We start from the raw sequence: 8195 nt of genomic DNA, 5'->3' as shown, positions 1-8195 counted from the left end.
CAGTAATAAAGAGTAATTTAGCACATGGCCTACATCTGGCCAATGTGGAGCTATCCAATGTTTAGTGAAAGGTCTTTCCAAAATCTGGGTAAGTATTTTTGGCTGATGAGCACTGTCGCTCAGATACGATAACTGGCATTTCTTTTTAGCGCAACTTGAGAATTGGATCGTTCTTTTTGGTAGGTTTATGAACTGTACATCTATATTTGCATGCACACACATGGAAGCAATCGTGCAGTTTTCCAAATTGTTTTCTTCTTCTAAAGGTGTTTTATGAGCAAATGCTAATATTTTTCATGTGGTTGGCTTCTGTTTTTGCTGCTTCCATGAAATACCACCCAACCGTTTTTGTTTGTTTGTTTTTTGGTAGATCTATATTTTACATTTGACTCACTGTTGAAACAATACAAAGTGATCAGTGGTCACCTGCAGAGCCCAACCCGCCCTTGGGTCAGCTCAACCCAAATGAACCCAGGACTCATCGTCTACTCAGTAATATCATAGTTGCATTGAACTGTAAACTGGGTGTATGCTATACACTCTAAAAGAAATCCAGAGTGATCCATTGTCCTTCCTGCACAGTTAGCCTTGTAAACCTATTCTGTCCAATCCTATCTAGCTTCTGATGAAAATACATGCACAAAATTAGACCTTTATCTTCAGCCAAGCTAGACCAATTTTGGTCAGCAAGAAGTGCAGCTCAAAATGGTTCCTTAAGCTATGTTGATTGTCTCCAGCCAGAGTAGATCTATTGGAATTAATGGACCTAAGTTTTCATTACTATAATTAATATATTAATCACATTTTACAATACTTTACCAAGGTGATTGACACATAAGACAATTAAAAACACAAAAACTACAAATACATTTAAAACAAGATGAAAAGCCTACCAAAAGGACGCTCATGATAAAGACCCATTTATCCAGTTGGAAAAACCTGTTGGAACAAAACGAAAAAAGTATTCAGCTGCTAGTTGTGTGCATTAATTTCCATGGATCTACTTTGAGTGGACTAACATTGGACACAGCCCATCTTTTTTCTCACTATTCTAGAGAAATTGCACTCTCCTCTTGACTTCAGTTGTAGGAAATTATAGCAAATCCCTCTTTGTGCACGCACACACACATCAGTGATAGATCTGGCAAGATTTCCAGTTGATTTCAATCTTAACTGTGAGTGTCCAGCACTTTGAAAATGCAGGGCCCCTAATGACTTAGCTCTAGATGTGTATACCTGCGACAGATAGCAACTAATTGCTCATGGATAATGATGTAATAGGTTTCCCATCCAACATTAATATGTAGCTATATTAATATATCACAACCTGGTAATGTGGTATGACTAGGATCTATATCAAATGATTATGTCAATGGGCCATTAAGCAAATAGTATATTAAACCCAGAGTACAGCAGGAGCCTCTGAATAGAAGTGTACGTCAAGAACTTAAGTGAGACTCTAAAAAACACAGGCATTAACATGCAGATGGAAAGAGGGTCACATGATTGTTTTTGCAAGTCCTACAGACAATTGAGTTTGCATTCTGTCTGTATCCCATCCAAATTTTAGAATGCCATGAGGGTGGGAAGGGGGGGGTGATTGGGCATGATTCCTGCCTGGTACATTGTGATGTCTAATTATTGGTATAGAAACAGATCTCAGATCACCACGTCCTGGTGAGGTCGATTGTTCCAGGACAGCAAGTCTCCTAAGGTCCTACTTACCCAACAAGGAATCAGAAGCTCTCGTCTCATCCTAGCATTGACCAAAATGGTAGACAGCTTTGCAGGCATTAGGTTTTGTGTGTGTATATATGGAGTGCGGGAATAAAGAGTCTGGTAAGATGGCTGGTTGTTGGAATAAGGAAACTTAAGGTTTATTCCTCCTGGGAGACAAAGCCATTCTGAGCACAAGCTTACATGTTGCTATCATGGAGTCATGAGGTTAACAAGAGGAAGCTCCAAGACCAAGGCATAAAGAGAAAGACTAGCTGGACAAGAAGGAAGGAACGAAGGAAGGGAGGGAGGGAGGGAGGGAAGCCTGAACAAACACACTCTACATGGCAACATGTGGAAGGAATCAGTGACGGAAGAAGAGACTACATTTCTATTGCTCCCCGCCCCGGTTCAGGTGATTTATTGCAGGTGTTGATTTATTACAGGTGTTTACTCTCAACAGCTGGATGATTGAATGGCGGGAGGAGGATGCAGGTAGGCTCATTTCTGCACCCTTTCACACAGCCCTTTACCTTTCCATCCAGACAAGCAAAAGTCATCAGCAGAATTCAAGACGTATTCAAACCAGGCAAAAGCAGTCAAGGAAGATGTAATGAGGTATGGGCCCGCCATACCTCCTGAGGGCCACAACCAGCCTTTGGTCCTAAGGTTCCCCACTCTAGGAATATGCAACAGGGAGGAGGAAGAGGAGATGGGTGCAAACAGGGAGGGGAATCCAAGGGCTCCCCGCAAACCTCTAACCAGCCCTTAATAGCAGCTCCACACATGACACCGATGCAGAAGGAAAGGAAAGTCAAACTTATTTGAACCCCTTATAACCTGTTTCAAGTGTTCATTTGTTCTTGGCATTTATATCCTGCCCAATGAACCATGCCTCTGGGTATTTCACAGATTTAAAAATAAATGCAATACAAATGCAGTCAAAATAAAAACGATCAATAAAAGAAACTTGCATCGCTATAATTCATGCGAAAGCAGTGTAAGATCAAGAACATTAAAAGCAGCTCTGAAAGTCGGCATCAGTGTGTGTGTGTAAACTAGCACAAACGGCTTGCAGCCAACTACAAGGTCCTACTTGGAATAGACCCGATGAAATAACTGACCTTAAGTTAGTTGTGCCCGTTAACTTCAATGGACCTGCTCTGAGTAGGCTTAGCATTGGACACCACCCAAAATAACCATCATTTTTAAAAAGTCTGGGAGAATAAAAATGCCTTCACCTGGTGCTGAATGCAGGTGTCAGGCAAGCTTCTTTGGGGACAGCATTCCTTCACTAGGGTGCCACTACTCAGAAGTAAGCACAGGAACTAAAACAAAAGAAGCTGCTGCATACAGAGTCAGATCTTTGTTCAATCTAGCCCAGTATTGTCTACACTGACTGGCAGTTGTTGTCCAGTATTTCAGACAGAAGTCTTTCCCATCACTACCTGGAGACACCGGGGGTTGAACCAGGAACCTTATGCATGAAAAGCAGACGTTCTACCACTAACCTGTGGACCTGCCCTGGAGCATTCTCTCTCCTCCTAAACATACATTGCAGGGAGTTGAGCTAGATAACCCTTTGGGTCCCTTCCATCTCTACAATTCTATGATTCTATTATTCGAATCAGGTTGTATCTTTCTTATAGCCTTTTTAACTTGATGTGTTGACTTCTCCATAATTAATCCGAGGCCCAGACATCATGGTCAGATGTGATTTCACATGGCTGAACTTTGCTTCATTTGAATCTTTTCCCTATGCATCATTAGAAGTTATAACTGTAATAGGATGACGATATTACTGCAATACTAATATTGTGCTGTCCGTTCCTGCTCCAAGCAGTGGTCTTAATGGGCATTGGAAGCAGTCATTGTAAAGATGGCATGTGACGTACCTGTGCGTTTGAAATCTATTGCCTTTTAGAAAGAAGATGAATAGAGGAAAAGCAGCAGGTCCAGATGGCTTGACCAACTGTACTCACTGCATAAGCTGGGAGGGGAAATGAGTTAATTAGCAAGCCACTCAGGCCTTGGTTTTTCAAAACTATCATTCAACATAGTGGGCTTAATTTGAGGCAGGGCTAAGCCCTGGAACCCGTTTTAATTAATGTCAGGGCCCCATCACAGAGCAAGTGATGAGATGATAAAGTGTCCCAAAGCACATGTAGAGCTAGTTAATTATATGTACACTCATAACTCATGAGTTGTATCATGCACCAAGGAGCGAACACAGATTAATCACCGTCAACAGAACTTTTATACTACCCTATGTGTCATCTGCAATGCAATGGGTTGGACCCAGGCTAAGTTAACTGGATCTGGTTCCTATGCTGTCATGGATGCTTTAGTTGAGATTCCTGCATTGCAGGGGGTTGGACTAGATGACCCTTGGGATCCCTTCCAACTCTAGAATACTCTTGATTCCATGATTCTATGAAATCAATGGAACTTAGTAACATTGGAAGTTGTCTTCTGCCAAGTCAAACCATTGGTGTATTGTCAATGATGACTGGCAGTAACTCTTCGGGGTTCCCAGCCCTACCTGGAGATGCTGGTGGTTGAGCCTGGGACCTTTTGAACGTAAAGCCACTGAGTTATGGTACCTCCCCCTTAACTTAAGTCATGATTAATTTGTCACATTGATTTCAATGGGACCTAAGTTCCACTTAGTTGGGATCCAATTCAATGGGTTGAATTCAAATGTGTGGCTGTTTTGGCATGTGGAACAGATCTGAAATCTTATGGAAATACTGTTTTGCATCTTATCCTAGAGAGCTATCCAAGGAAAGCAAATCTAAACCCAAAAGAGAAGTATGAGAACGATTATCATCCTCTTTCCTATTACTGCAGTGCATGGACTCTTGAATGAGGCTTTGCAGAGCAGCATCAGTGACTGATTTTCCTCTAGTCGCCATTATTTGCATCCAGGCGAATGCTTTTTCAATGGAGCCAGTTGTGGACAGTTTTGGTCTCCTCATCCCAAACAGAATGTTGCAGAGCTGGAAAAGGTTCAGAAAGGACAACCAGAGTGATCAAAGGGCTACTGCAACTCCCCTATTGGGGTCTTTCCCCCCCTAAACTAATTCTTTGAACGATTGACAGAGATGCTGTTCAACCAAACTCTACATTGATTTGAATCAGAGTTGCACAATCTGAACACTTTCAGAAACCGAGCTGCGAAACTTTCATAGTCAATTAGCTTTTGTATCTTAGGATAGAAGGTAGAAAAAGCAGCAAGCTTCTTGAAGCTAAGCAGGTCTGGACCTAGCCAGTGCCTGGATGGGAGGCCATATGTGAACCAGCTTGAGCTGGATGATGTAGCAATAAAATCCACCCATCCATCCATCCTGAATCCCAAAGCTGAACTCAAATGAACTTCAGAATCCAATGCCTGAGGGACAGTTCACACACACACATTTTCCCTTGATAACTGCAGCATGTTTGAATGAGCCACCAAAGAGCGAACAAATCTGATATAACATTTGCACCACTTCACACAACCTTCATGCATTTCATTGGAGTCAGCTCATGGGTTCAGGTAAGGTTTCAAAGAAGACAAGAATCACTGCCTGCCAGTTTTCTTTCAAAGATGGAGAAGGGGGTGAGGAAATGAAGCAACTCATCTTATTGCAGAGTATGATTAAAAATGGCATAAATAAATATTTCTGCAAGAATAAAGTCTCCAGTTAGTTAGAAGATAAGGTCAGGATCCAAAGAACAAAGCAAGTAATTCCATATTTCCCAAAGGGGCTTTGGACTTGTGTTCCTCAAACAGCAGACTCCCTCAACTACAAACCCCAGGCTGAATTATTTCATTTCTATGCTATCCTTTCTCTAAGGAAGTGGTGAGGAACCTCAGGTCCAGGGATTAAATACTACTGTACAGCCAAATACTCTCCCCCAGGGCATACCCCTCAGTACCCCTGCTTCACACACCAGCTAGTTTTGCCTTGCTGTGCTGTGTTTCTGAACTCTGATAGTGTCTATTGCTTGTCTGGACTGAAGACAGGTGTGTGAGAACATGTGTAGACATTCACCTACTGTACAAAGGGTTTTTAAAAAATAAAAATGCAGGGAACTAAAGAACTGAATTCCACCCAATGCCTACTTTGGACCACAGTAACTTAGCCCAACACCCTGACCACTACACCATACTGTCAAAGTGCTTTTGTAATGGAAGGTTTCAAAAGCAGTTTATGGTATAGCCAGGCACAAGGTTAGTTTAAACCAGTTGTTCCCAACGTGGGTGGTGCTGCCCCCTTTCAGGGCTGGGAAAATTACTCAGGGTGGCACTATGGGGCAAGGGGGAAGCAGGGGGTACTGGCATCACTGGATCAAGTTCATCCATTTTGCTGAATTAATTAAACTCATTGGTTTTAATTGAATTTTGAATAAATGCGCAATTCATTGTTACTGTTTTGAATTGCATTGTGTTGTTACCTTCCTTAGTGGGTTGTGCTAACCATTGTTCTGAATGTTGGTTTTTTTATAGGGTAGGCGGCACCGGGGATGAGGTTATGGAAACAAGTGGGTGGTGGCCCCAAAAAGTTTGGAAACCACTGGTTTAAATCATTCTGTTAGAAGATTCAGGAGCTTTTGAGTGTGTCTAAAGTTGCTCTATGGATCCTGGCCAGAATGAACGAAATTCCTATTAAAAGATGAAATCAGAACAGGAAAAAGAAAAGGGAGCACTAAACTCAAAAGGGAGGAGGCAGGATGCCGGGTAATTCTAGAAAACGATATAAACTTCTTTGGAACAATAGAAATTGGAACGTTTCTCTCATCTCCAAGAATGTTCATACACTGATAATATATACAATCTAGGATATATATATGTATATATATAATTTTCATAGATACCTGTTCAAGGAGAACCCTTCCACAAGCATTGCAACTTGCCATTTCCTTCATGACACCAGGAGAAATTCATAAATCTGGAACATTTGGGACAAAACCATCTGGCTCAGAGACCACCCGCCCTACATCAGCGCTTCAGTTGCAAGAGATATAATTTCTCATGGAATAAAATCCAGACCTCAAGCCACGAACGGCATCTGGCTATGATAAAGCTTTTATCCACCTAAGGGTATATGGACGATGCTCAAACCTCCCAGATAAAGCTGGAGACTTGGGTTAAACGAAACCAACGACAGCTGCTTCATACCAAGCTAGATTTTCTTTTGGTCCATCTAGCCTGGTATTGTCTACTCTGACAGACAGTGGCTCTCCAGGCAGGAGATACCAGAGCATGAGCCTAGATGTCACACTCCAGGGGGGTCCCCCAGGGGCTGGCACCCCACAGCTCATTCACACTGTTCTTTGGAGAGCATGCTTCCTGCCCCTCCATTAGTTCTCCATCACGACTTTCTCCTCTGCATCGTTGCCTTCCCACACTTTCCCCTCCCACAATCCGGATTTTCTCATACCCTCTCCTTTTCTGCATTATCAAGACTTTTCTCTCTGGACTCCTTACTTAACTGACTGCTAACACCTGGTTGTTAAAGATCTGCACAGGAGACTCTCTTGGGAGACAGAGGCCTAAGAGAGGGTGGGTTGTGACAGTCCCTAAATTCCCTCCCCACTGAGGTGTGTCCAGTTATCTTTGTTGTATTTTGCCATAAGCTGAAGACGCACCTCTTTACCTCAGCCTCTTACAAGTTTGTTTTGTGGGACCCACCTCTTTTGTGTTCATTTGGAAGAGTTGGACACATCTTATCATTGTAATGATTTCATCTGTTTTTATAGCTGTATTTTTCATGATTGTAACTCTCCTTTGGGCCTGGGGAAAAAAAACCTTAGAAAGAAATAAAACGGTTAGTTTAGGGAAATATTTCAGCAGGGTGATAATAAACAACCTTTGCATTTTCGTATGTTGGAAGCATAAGAATAAATAAAGGTGCCAAACATTAATAGTAGAAGACTGACAGCTTCTTAGAAAGCAGTGGATAAAAAACCCCTGATCTTAACAATAGAAGACCTAAGAATGCTTAGGATAGGGATTTGCAACACAAAGAACTCGAAGGGAAAGGATCTTGCAAAAAATGGAGGTGTCAAGACTTTCTTTGTGATACTTTCATAAACAAAGACCCAGTTTTGCAAATTAAAAAAAAAAGGTTTTTTAGGATTCAGCTTACTAAATTCTTCTGTGCCATTTATGGACCATTTCTGCATGTAATACAGGAAATTAGGGCCATAAAAATGACATATGCCCCAAATTAGTCTGTTTTCATACTCACAAACTCCCCAAGCAGCTGTATTTAACTTTGACCCAAACATTCACCTCGGGGTGATTTCCTTGGAGGAGCTGGAATCAGATGGAAAAGCGCTCATGATTCTCGGGAGAATATTTTACGTGGTTACCCAAACTGTTTCTTTTCTTCCCAAAAATATAGGTTCCCCTCTGCGCTGTTCAGTGACCCTTATAGACAGCACCCACAAAGGGAGTCTCAGTGCCATTTCATACGATCATTTGGCGCTTT

Source organism: Podarcis pityusensis (genome assembly GCF_964106645.2).
Source record: "Podarcis pityusensis genome assembly, chromosome: 8".
NCBI lineage: Eukaryota > Metazoa > Chordata > Lepidosauria > Squamata > Lacertidae > Podarcis > Podarcis pityusensis.
This window is presented reverse-complemented; position numbering follows the sequence as displayed.